Below are 12581 nucleotides of genomic sequence, written 5' to 3' on the forward strand. Positions count from 1 at the left end.
CATTTTGTACTTCAAGTGCAAAAATACAAGGCACATACCTGCTCCACTTTATATATTAGGCGACAGTGATAGAAATTGTGATGGTAGACAATGGTGAAGGATTAAATTACTTTTTCGTAATTAAATGCATGCTCCTGATCATATTATTTTCATCATATGAGTTCTTGACTGAAACTTGGGGGTTAATTATCACTTTTCTTGGCTTACAAGGTTATTACAACTAACAAATGTAACTGAATGTTTGCAGTAACGGCTATCGGGTGCCAAAACTTGGGGGCAGGGACAGTTTACTTTCTTGGTAGAAAAGTCTAGTGCGGGTGCAACAAGTGGCAAAATGTGGCGGGGGGATTCCTCCTCGCTCCTCCTAATCGCCGCCACTGGATATTTGGATTAAAATTAATATCTTATTGGGAATGTAAACACACACACGGAAAAACCAATTCTTTGTTCATTCTGCATAAAGTATCCCCAGGCTTCAGGCTTATGAAACGCTATTTTGACAAAATATCGCTCAAAAGTAAAAATCAAGTAACATTGAAAAATCTGTTAGCCAAGTTGTTATTCGTTTTCTAAAGTAAGTCTTCGTTACTCATGCGGGAGAAGTGATGCACGTATGGTTAGATAAACACATGCACTGAGGTAACAAATAGTTTACATTTTGTAGAATGTGATTTTGGACACAAGGAATAATCGAAATTGATCACCATACCCGGTAATTCATCTCTCTTTCACAGATGACTTGGGTTGTATGGCACAACCTTCCCGAAAGCGCTCATATTTCAACCTCTATCCTGCGCAGTACACCCTGGAAACTTTAATCTTGCAGGTGAACGAATCTCTGGCGCCTGGAACCACAGTCAAAATAATAATTTGTGGGGGGTTGTATTTTCAGTGTCTGCGTGTATTTGTTTTCGCCCTTCGTCACTTTCACCTAATCACCATTGAACCTCATTGTCGCCATTAGCCAAATTAGCAGAAAAGTGACTTCACATAGAACAAATCAGTCGAATCAGCAACAACTTACTCTTCCAAAAGTGGAGTTTCATTAGTTCATACCACTTCGAAAGTTGAGGTGGTAGTTTCAATTTCACAGTGTTTCATTGTAGGATCAAGGCAGCTAACTCCGTGAACAATAACGTTGTTTTCCGAAACTCTCAAATATTTGTCTCTGGCAATACACCCTCTTAAATGAACGCATTTTCTGTGGTGATGAAATGACACGTTTCCTGTGAATTCTTTCACATGGCCATACCATGGTACACATTTTCACATGGCCGTATCTTCGTTCCTATGTGCAGTAGATGCATGAGACCAACGGCGTTGTGTTTCTCTGCGTGTGCTCTTTTATATTATGCATGTTATTGTATATCGTTCCGTTTAAAAAAAATATGACTTTGCTCCAGATGCCCCATTTGTCGATATTTTTCGACCCACTCCATACCTCCGATTTACGAGCCCCATTTGATGTTATTGTTTCCCGCAAACCTCACATCGCTACTGTTTCTATAGACACACACACACAGGGTGTTTCCGGGCTGATGATTCAAACTTTCAGGGATGATGGAGAAGAGCACATGTATCAATTTGAGATAAGGAACCGTGGTCCGGAAACGACTTAGTCTAAAGTTATAAGCGAAAATCGGTGTATGAAGATGTAATACTTTCATTACCTGCACAAGTTTCACAAGCTGCTACATTCACAACAGTTGTTCAAAGTGGCGTCTCCAAGCTTCGCTGCAGGCATGACATCGTCGCACAAAGTTCTGGCGTACCCGTTGGAACAACCCCGGAGTCGTTCGAACAATGCTACAGGCAGCGAGAATTTTTGCCAGGAGATCCTCTTCAGTCTACTATAGGTGACAGAACTTTGTGCGACGCCACTTTGAACATCTGTTATGAATGTAGCAGCTCGTGAAACTTGTGCAGGTAATGAAGGTATTCCTTGTGCATCTTCATACACCGATTTTCGCTTATAACTTTCGACTAAGTCGGACGTCTGGTAACCCTAGCAATGGTGGAAGATACCCAATATCCTTAACTTACCGTAATGAGAAGGAAGTCTCAGTAGGTTAGGTCCGGAGACCTTGCGGTCCACTTTCAAAACGCCTTATCGTCAGGCCCAACACGCAAGACGCCTATTGTTGTGCAGTTGTCATTTTCACACTGTCTTTTGCGCAGGCTCTAATATTACGTCTTGCGTGGAGCACTAGCGGTGAAAATCGAAAACTTGTGCGTTTACCCTACGTACATATGTGTTTGTTTTTACAGAGATGATCGCGTTAACAACAGACATGCTTGATGGCGGGAATAGGATTATCGTTTAGATGCCATCCGCATAACCAGACCATTTGTAAGGTGATCAAACAAAAATCTGGACGGTTTTCTTTATTCTACGAGCTGTATCGTCATAAACACAAATGCAGTCATTCGTAATCGGGTGAATCATTTGAATTACACTGTACAACAGAATAATTTTGACACTCCAAATTCGTGCGCCCACTCTAAATGTGGCACTGCTTATGATAGTAGCTATTACGCTACGACGCCAGGTGTCTCGAGTTCGGATCTCGGCCTGGTCATGGGTTTTCTTGGTGATTGTTTTCATAAATTTTATAATTCATCGTCGCGATTAGCCAAAAGAGGCGGATAAGCGACGCTAAATAACAAAAATCCATGAAGACAGATCTCCACTATCACCCCATTCACTTTCTTCCAAACAATTTCGCACAAGAATTTGCAGCATGTAGGCCTGATAGGTTCGCGAAGAATTCAGTAACAATACTTGGAAGAGAAAACGTCAATGTACACACATACCTTTCTATAGCAAGATTTCTTGTCACCTCAAAATCAATCGATAAAATTTCCTATCTCTTTCGTGTTTTACGTAGCAATGGTGCGATATCGTGTGATGGATTAGTGAAGCTCAATGTAATCTTATCTGTAGATGGAGTTAACACAAGCTATGCTTTTCGAATCCTTGTTTTTCACTTATGGACTACGTTCATTTATTATAGTTTTGTTCTCAACGCACCGGGAAGTGGTTAAATAGGATTGTAAATACTGTAAGTTGAATAGACAAGTTTAGATCTATTAGTGTGGGGCGTGTCAAAGTAGCATTATAATTCTTAGGGAACTTGAAAAATCTCAAATTGTGAATCACTACTTCTTAGTGTTCTTGCAAACGCATAAATGCAAAGCTAAGTTATATTGGAACTGAATGTTGATTTCAATAGTCTGTTTCATTTGTGGACAGTGGGTGGAAAGTAAGAGCTTTAGTCTGCCCGATAATTGTCCGTTCTCAGCTGTCGTGGTTAACCCAACGACACAAATGTGAGACGTAAAAGTAACCACGTAAGTAGACAATCCGTTAGATTATTAACTACGTTCTTTTACCTTGAAGAAATAAATTGAAGCATTTTAAGGAAGGTTCTGATATCTGATAACGTTTTGTTTCGTGGTTAACGTTTATAAATACTCGATATTGTTTAAGTTTTCAACATTTCACATAGTTTTGTGACTTTCTTATTTCGGTCTTATTCTTTGCAACCAACCTCCGTTTGTTATTTTTACAGTGGTGGATATGAGTCTCTCCCCAATATTCTTGTGGATTAATAAATGTATGTCTCCGTTTTTTGTTCATTGAATTTTGTGGAACGATTACCTTGGTTTATTACTGTAGAAATTTGTTCTATCGCAAACAATTAGGTCATCAAATTGAATGTATCTAACGATAATGGTCCAGGATTCAAACACAGAGCACTTCGCTTTACTGTTCATCATGCTAACGCCATCATACTGTATGTCACTTCAGGCCACAATCTCAACTAAATCTATTCTAGACTATTTTAACGTGCCGTGTATTTCTATTAAAACAATTAGTGTTGGCAAAAAGTTGTTGTCGTTGTTGAGTTGGTGTTTTAAGTCCACTTTATGCACAGTAAGGCTAATCGGGACTGAACCTACAGTTTAAAGTGCGATCCGAAAGACTGTGCAATGCGTATCTATCTCAACGTGAATCGAACCAGGAGCCCCTTCATTTCATTACAAGGTGATAACTAACTAACTAACTAACTATCTATCTAGCCTTCTTAAACCCGAAGGTTCATGGCTGCAGCAACACAGGCCTTCCATCTGTCCCTATCTTGAGCAAGATCTATATACTCTTTTCCATCCCTACCGATTTCCTTTAGGTCCATCTCAACGTTGTCCCTCCATCCTCGCCTTGGCCTTCCTACAGGTCTCTTACCATCAGGTTTCCCAACAAGAATTCTGTAAACTCCTCTTTCCCTCCCATTCGTGCCACATGGCCTGCCCACCTAAGCCTTCTTGATTTAATTATTCTAATAATATCTGGACATGAATACAAATTATGCAGTTCTAAATTATGTAACCTTCGCCACTCACCTGTCTCCTCATCCCTTTTAGGTCCAAAGATTTTCCTAAGGATCTTATTTTCAAATACTCTCAATTTATCTTCCTATTTCAATGTAAGGGACCAAGTTTCACACCCATATAATACTACAGGCAAAATTACTGTTTTGTATATTTTAATTTTTAGTTTCTTAGATATTAAACGAGAAGACAAAAGTTTATGAAGAGAGAAATAACATGCATTTCCTGAATTACGCCTGCTTTTTATTTCCTCTATAATATAATTTTCACTTGTTAATGTTACTCCTAAGAATTTGAATTTGGAAACTGGTTCAAATGAGTTGTTATCAATAATTAGATTTTGATTATTACCTAACACTTGGTTTCGGTCTGTAAGCATATATTTAGTTTTCTCTTTGTTAACTTCCAAACCTATCTCTTTAGCAGTTTTGAAAAATATTTTAACATTATTCTCAATTGTATTTATATCATCCCCTAATAAGTCTACATCATCTGCATATGCTAACAACTGAGTCATACCATTTAATTTTAGTCCTTCGTTAGTTTCTTTTACCTTCCTAACAGCATATTCTAAGGCAAAATTAAAGAACAATGGAGATAATGCATCTCATTGTTTTAACCCATCATGAATTGTAAATTTGTCAGACATATTAATACCCACACGAATTTTACTTTCTGTTTCACTGTTATCATACTAACAAGCTTCTTAGGTATTCCAAACTCTACTAATATATTATATAATTTATCTCTTTTGACCGAATCATATGCTTTTTTGCAATCAAAGAATAGCTGATTGACATTTTGATTATATTCCCACTTTTTTTCAAGTGTCTGTCTAATGTGAAAAATTTGATCTGTAGTTGATCTGTTACGTTTAAATCCACATTGATAATCACCTATAATTTCATTAGCATATGGGGTTAGTCTTGTTAAAAGAATGTTAGAAAATATTTTATATGTTGTTGAGAGTAGAGAAATTCCACGGTAATTATTGCAGTTCATTTTATCACCTTTTTTAAACACAGGAACAATTATGGATTCTTTCCACTGTTGAGGGATTTCTTCTTTATTCCATATTAAACAAATTAATTTATGAATTTGACATATTAACGAATTTCCACCATATTTAATTAACTCAGCTGGTATTAAATCAATGCCAGGTGCTTTGTTATTCTTTAGCCTAATTTATCTTGGAAGCCCTAAATTGTGTTTTTGGACTTGTAGAGCATCTAAATGTGAAAGAAATGCCTAGGAATATCGAATCATTTCCCTGAAATATTTTGCAAAAGATTAACGAAGAAATCTCAAGATAACTGGTTCCAAGTGTTTCAAACCGAGATATCTTGCGGAGGAATAAATAATTTAATTAGGTTATGAAAGTGGATTAAACCGAGAACCACTGAGGCAAGACGCACACCGGATCCGACAAGACACGACGCGACGCGACGCAACGAAACACGACGGGACACAAAGCGACACGACGAGTCACTTCGCTTCCGACAAAACGATACAAATGAAAGTGGGCTTGATTATTTTAATTCCAACCATGGCAGTGTTCCATGGTAACTTTACAAATTGTTAACAAAAATGAAGTTGGGAAATGTGTACCCATACAGTACACAAATGTCGAAAAAACATCAATTGGATATCCCTTGGATATTCGTGTTGGAAATTCTGGATATCCAATAGATATCCAGGGATATCCAAAACACATCCACTGGATGTCCCCTGGATATCCATTTGTCTGCATACGTGATATCCAGGGGATATCCAGAAATGGATATGTTATGGACGTTCCCGGATCAATTCTCGACATGTTTTGCACATCAAGTGCAACGTTATCTCGACATTATGTATTGATTTGGACATTTTTGTACGTACTTTGGACATACATTTTTAAAACTACATTTGGATCTTATCTGGACATAATTTAGATATGAAAAGAACATTTTTTAACGAGTAAAAATTCGATATCAGGTTACTTCGCTATGAATTATTCAGGTGGATGGTTCTAGTTAAATACATGATCGAGCCAGTAGTTCACAATGGTCCTGTCTAGTTCGTTGCACTTTTTGACACAAGGTGTAGTGCAGGTGTATTCTGGTGTCAGGCGGGTGCAAAGAAACCGTGTACGTACAATGAAGTAGACTATCGTTCATTTGATTGGTTAGCACGTACCACGTGACTATACATCACACTGTACACCCACTGTGCGAACTAAGCTGCTTGCTTTTTTGGGGGGGGGGATGCCCACTCAGTGGCGAATTTGTGATTTCATTTCGGGAGGGAGATTTTTTTTTTACATATTTGTGTATGTTACCAGTCAGTAAACTAAACTAGTGCCTTGCGATACTTTAGAAAATTGGTTCTAACCTATGTCATCAGATCTTATGATAACATTTACACGTAATTTAGAAACAGTATAATTACATTCTAAGAAAACTCAAACGAACACACAAAAAGAGATGTCAAATTCGTAACACCGAAAACTTGACTAAATGTCTTTTGCCAAGTTCAAACTTAATGACCATCTAATCTACATACAAGTTTCTTGTGAACACTTTTGTAAAATATCAGCACTCTGCCATGAAAAGGCAGGAGCGGCGCCGGAAATTTTGTACCGGGTGGGCAGAAGCTCCATATTGATAGATTAGGGTGGGCAGTATATATGTGTATGTATCTACTCCTCTTTTACACTCCCGATTTTCCTCTTACTTCCATTCCCTTTCCTTTTCTTGTTGTTCTCATTATTCTTTTTTAATTGATTCTCGCATCTTGTCCCACTTCCTTTCGCTTTGTCTCTGAGATGGACACAATTATTTCAAGGAAGTGTTTACCCATGCGCAGCCATGTATTCTAATCACATTCTTTCATGCTTGTTAACAGGGTGGTATTTGTAGGGGTGATGGGGGTTATTTCCCCCCTCTGGGTACTTGTTTCACCCCCTCTGCTTGATAAATTTTATCCATGGGGGAATGATGTTATATGATATAAAGTCATTATCTCATGCTGTCCCTAGACAGTCAGTAGAATCCCCCCCCCTGGAAATTTCTTAAATACTACACTGCATGTTAATACAGTGAAATAAATGTGAATTAGGTTTAAGCTTGTGTTGCAAATACAAGGCACATACTTGATTTTATGTATTCGGCGACAGTGATAGAAAGTGCGATGGTAGACAATCGTGAAGTTTATTGTAATTTAAATGAATGTTCCTGAGGATAGTATTTTCATCGTATGAGTTTTTGACTGAAAGAGATTTCTTACTCCTTGGGGGTCACTATTCTTAGCTTACAAGGTTTGTACAACTGACAAATCTATCTGAATTGTTGTAGTAGCAGCGATTGGGTGCCAACATTTAAGGGTGAAGGACAATATACTTTTCTTGGTAGAAAAGGCTTAGCATAAATAGGCCATAGTGCGGGGGCGAAAAGTGGCAAAATGTGGCGGGGGAAACTGCATCCCCACTTACTGCTCCTCCTAATCGCCGCCACTGAATGTTTGGTTTAAAATGAACGTCTTATTAGGATTGATTCAAAACACACACGGAAAATCAATTCTTTGTTCATTGTACATGAAGTATTCCTAGGCTAAAGAAAGACTATTTTGACAAAACATCACAAAATGGGGCTTGGAAGTTGAAGAACTATACATTGCCAAAAAAAGACCTATAAAAAGACCTAAAAATATAAAAAAAAGGACCTAAAAAGGAAAAAAGGACGTATAAATGTGATCCAAATTAATTAATAATTTCAGTTTTAATTACATATACATATTTAATGAATAAAAATTACAAAATTCTGGTGGTATGGAACACACAGTGCGAAAAAACTGAAAGCTTCAAAACAAGAGAAAGTTGCCACTTACAGCGCGACCTTCCAGACAAGTTACGGTTAAAGGACCTTGTACCGTACCTGCTTCAGTCGTCCAAAAATGTTTTTCTCTCGTTTCAGGGATGGTTCAAATATATTTCTTTCTTTCTTTCTTTTTATTTCTTTACTACAGAAAGGATGATTCGAATTTAGAATGGGCAGTAAAAACGTAGTCGAAAGAAGGTGAAGTTGCAAAAAAAAGCCGTTAAGACCTTTAAAAAGGCTAAAAAAGGACCAATAAAGCAAAAAAGGACAAATAAAACCCACCTTTTTCTGGCCTACAATGACCAAAAAATGAACATATATTATGTTGGGCTTCGGACACTAGGAAAAAAAAGGATTTTTCCTCAACTTCGGAGCCCTACTCATAAGTAATAAACAAGTAAGATTGAAAAATCTATTCAGAATTGAAGAGATTAATAGCTAAGTTGCTATTCGTTTTCTGTACTGCCATGTTACTAATGCGGGAGAAGCAATGCACGTATGGTTACAGGAACATATTTTTTGAGGTAACAAAATGATTTAGGACACAAGGAATTCATCGAAGTTGATCACCGCAGCAGTAATAATTCATCTATTTTCATAGATGACTTGGGTTGTATAGCGTGACCATTTCGAACACACTAGAATGTCAACCTCTATCCTGTGCAGAATACCACGGAAACTGTTTTCTTTCAGGGCAACGTCCCGGAGTGTAATATTATTTTTAAAGTAACATTAAGTTTATGAGCGACATAAGTAAGAAATAATTTAGACATTCCCATATCTGGGATTCTTGGCCTGCTTTAACGTTAAGTTTTCAATAAATAAAGTATTTCCAAAAAGAATAGACTGAGCGAGATAGCAATTTAATTTCCTATGAACCGGCCTCCGTGGTGAAGTGGTTAGCATATCGTGCTACAACGCCACAGCTCCCGGGTTCGAATCCTGGCCTGGACAAGGGTGTTCTATGTGAGTGTCTCTTCGTCAATTTTATCAGTCATCCTCATCGTCGCGATTAGCCAAAAGTGACAGAAAAGCAACGCTAAGTAACAAAAGTCAAATTAAATAATTTTGGATGACATGAAAAGAATAATTAATTCATTGTGTTGTTCTCGAAATTCTAAAGCGTCACATTTTATTTCAGTGTTAAATCTTATATCCATATAATATCTCAACTCTATGGTGCAACAGCCTCTAAGGGCCAGGGCCTACCAGAACGACTTTTTCATTGGGTGACGCGTGGTCAGAGCATGGAGTCCCATTGCCGCTGTTTACTGGCTTTCGATCCCGGAACCCGCAGCTTCTTTTCAAGTAGCTCTCCAATTGTCCTAACGACGCTGGGTCAACGTCAAAATTTTGGGACTCTAACCCGGAATCGAAGGCGGGACCGCCCGCACCAAAAACGAGAGCGCTACCATTTTTTAAAAAAGGAAAGCCCCTAAACGACAGCTTCCCCCGTCACTCTCTATCTCTCATATCATTTTTCACTCAATTCTCTATGTCATTTCTTTCAAGACTGACAACACAAACGGGACCCCTGGCGTCGTAGCGCAGTGTGCTAACCACTCCGCCACGGAGGTCGACTTAACAATTTGACGCAGGAGCCATAATCATCAACCTTGCCAAATATATTTTTCGAAATTTGGTTACGTCAGGTTTAAAGCCCACCTTATTGAATAACGTCGATCAATTTAGGTCAAAATCAAATCTTTATCAGTGCCCATGTATCTTCTTTCTCTATGATGGAACAACTCTTAAACAGGCCTGGATTTAGGGGAGCTTGAGGCGGGGATCTTCGGATCTCCATCTGCTAAAGGTGCGTAAGGGGTGTCATTTTGAGTAGGCACCCAAAAGTCAATGTTGCAGGCCAACGAAGCTCTGGAGTCTGGGCCTACGGCCAGTATAAGCATCTGTAAGGCTGTGTGTTGTCCTTACTATGTATTGAGAGCCACTTTACAGCCTCAGCTTTTAACGTAGCTAAGGAGGTTTTAGTCATCAGAGACGTGTGTTGTCTTTTGACCAAGTTCATTATATCACCTTTCATCTTCATCTTCGCGATTTGCTTAAAGTGGTAGAAAAGCAAAGTTAAATAAAACAAATCGATCAATCAACTTTTCATCGGTAACAAATTTAAATTGAGATTATTTATACATAAAATATACTATTAATTAAAATGTGTATTCTAGAGCAGCATTACAATGCTGTAACAGAATGTATATTATTATATTCAAAGCACATAAATTATTTTTTAAATGTTTTTTCTCTCTTACGAACGCTATTGTATTCTGTGTGCCATAGCAATTATACTCACCGTACCTCAGAGTAGCAGATTGTAAATTTCCCTTAGAAAAGAGAAATGAATGTCAAATCTGCATTTCGAAACTTTTGAGCAGAGATTTGTCACTGATATTAGACATTGGTCTTGTTGTAGAGGAGTACGAACGCCTGAAAATTGATGATATTTTTGTCTGTAAATCCTTATTGGGTGGGGGTGTTGCTCTCTACGCGCAAATAAGGTAAAAACGGAGAATAGTAACATTTGCTACAAGGGTGGGGACGCGAGTTCTATTCTTGCCCTGAAAGAACACATCTCCATTTGCGACTCTGTACAGCACTGATTACAAGTTAATACTGCAAGTTGGGTTACTACAGTGCGTCCATTTCGATCTTCAGCCGAGAGATCGGGAGAAGCGTGGCGGGCGGCGCTGACGGAGATGCCGACATTTGCGGCCTGTAATGCTCGCTTATTTTTATAGACATATGCAGACATTTATATAAATATTGCAAAACGAGCACTAACCTGTGTTATAAGAGTTGTTCAAACTGATGTCCACCTACATTCACACATTCCTGGCATCGTTTGATGATATTTTGATTCACACGCAAAAGTTCTTCTTCCGTAATTCTTCCAATTTCTGCCCTTATATTGTATTTTAGTTCGTCGATGCTATGAGGGTTATTTCGGTAGACTCTATTTTTCAAGGTTCCCCACAAATAATAGTCACATACGGTAAGATCTGGCGAACGTGAAGACCATAAACCTCTATAAATTATTCTGTCATCAAACACCTCCCTTATAGCGTCTAAAGAATCAGCGGCGGTATGGGCTGTGGCCGAATCTTGTTGAAAATACCCATATTGTCTCTCATTATCTGATAACAACTGAAACAAAGTGCCAAGTGTGTAGACCTTCCGGGAGAATACGTTGAATAGCCTGAAACTTTCGTGCCTGTAGCTAAAGTTCTTCTGGGTCGGTCCGAGAACTTATCAGCCCCCCTCGTAACGTAAACCTTGCGGCTGGCATTCCAATCGTCTCACTGACACAACACACATACACACTGCAATAACACAAACAAGAATAACACTCTTGCGCACAGTACGAAATTAATACGCTCTTGGTTTACATCTGCTCGCCACTATATTCACAGCTCTGTCTTCATCTAGTCGCGAAGGAACAAAAAACTCGAGCTCGGAGATTTCGGATTGCAAGGAAGCTCACGAAAACCATTGACTTAACGGTTTCGTCTGCAGCGTAATCTTGATAGAGTGTTGCACATTCGAAACCTCCAAACGATCCCCATCGACACAAAACTCTTTCAAGGATATAAACTTAAGCAGGACGTTACTGGTCAAAGCTATGAATAAAATGTTTATTATCTGTGGCTCTTAACATCGTTTCTAAAGCTTATTTTTTGTGTATATAAGGGCAGAACTTGGATGAATTACAGATGATGAATTCTAACACAGGTTAGTGCTCGTTTTGCAATATTTATATAAATATCTGGATATGTCCATAAAAATAAGCGGGCATTACAGGCCGCAAATGTCGGCATCTCCGTCAGCGCCGCCCGCCACGCTTCTCCCGATCTCTCGGCTGAAGATCGAAATGGACGCACGGTATTTTGCAATACTTAGAATAACAACCAAATAATCATGTCCATTTCCCCTATAATATTTCGAACGTCTCTTCTGTGCGTGTAGCCATTTACCAACGCCTATCTATATCTAGTGTTTTTTGTTGATTTTATTCTGGGAACAAAGGCTCGATATTCTTCAACTTGATTTTATTGTGTTCACCACACGAACTGATGAGTGTACGCAACGAGAGCCAAGAAGGAGGGGGGTTGCTCCTTTTATTTGTAACTCTTTTGTCTGTTACTTTACTTGTATCTTTCTTCTAGCATTCGTTCCATTTCTCAGTTTTAGTACCTATTCCTTCGTGTTTACTTCCTCTCTTACCAATTTTCTGTCAGTCTCTTTCTTCTTTATTGTTTCCCTCTGTAGATCTTCAGCTATTTGTCTACCTTCTCCCTCTCTTTCTACCTATTTTATTTT

The 12581-nt window shown here is 38.5% G+C and overlaps 1 protein-coding gene across 1 annotated transcript in view; it reads left to right on the forward strand.

The window, feature by feature from the left end:
* The first annotated feature begins 2948 nt into the window (after positions 1-2948).
* Positions 2949-12581, forward strand: part of LOC145980975 (phospholipid phosphatase-related protein type 5-like) — a 33549-nt gene continuing 23916 nt past the window's right edge. The window contains exon 1 of the mRNA XM_083114068.1: positions 2949-3062. The gene's annotated coding sequence lies outside the window, so the exon portion shown is untranslated. The remainder of the gene's footprint in view (positions 3063-12581) is intronic.

This window comes from Lepisma saccharinum, chromosome 2 (genome assembly GCF_977018435.1).
Source record: "Lepisma saccharinum chromosome 2, izLepSacc3.1, whole genome shotgun sequence".
Classification (NCBI taxonomy): domain Eukaryota; kingdom Metazoa; phylum Arthropoda; class Insecta; order Zygentoma; family Lepismatidae; genus Lepisma; species Lepisma saccharinum.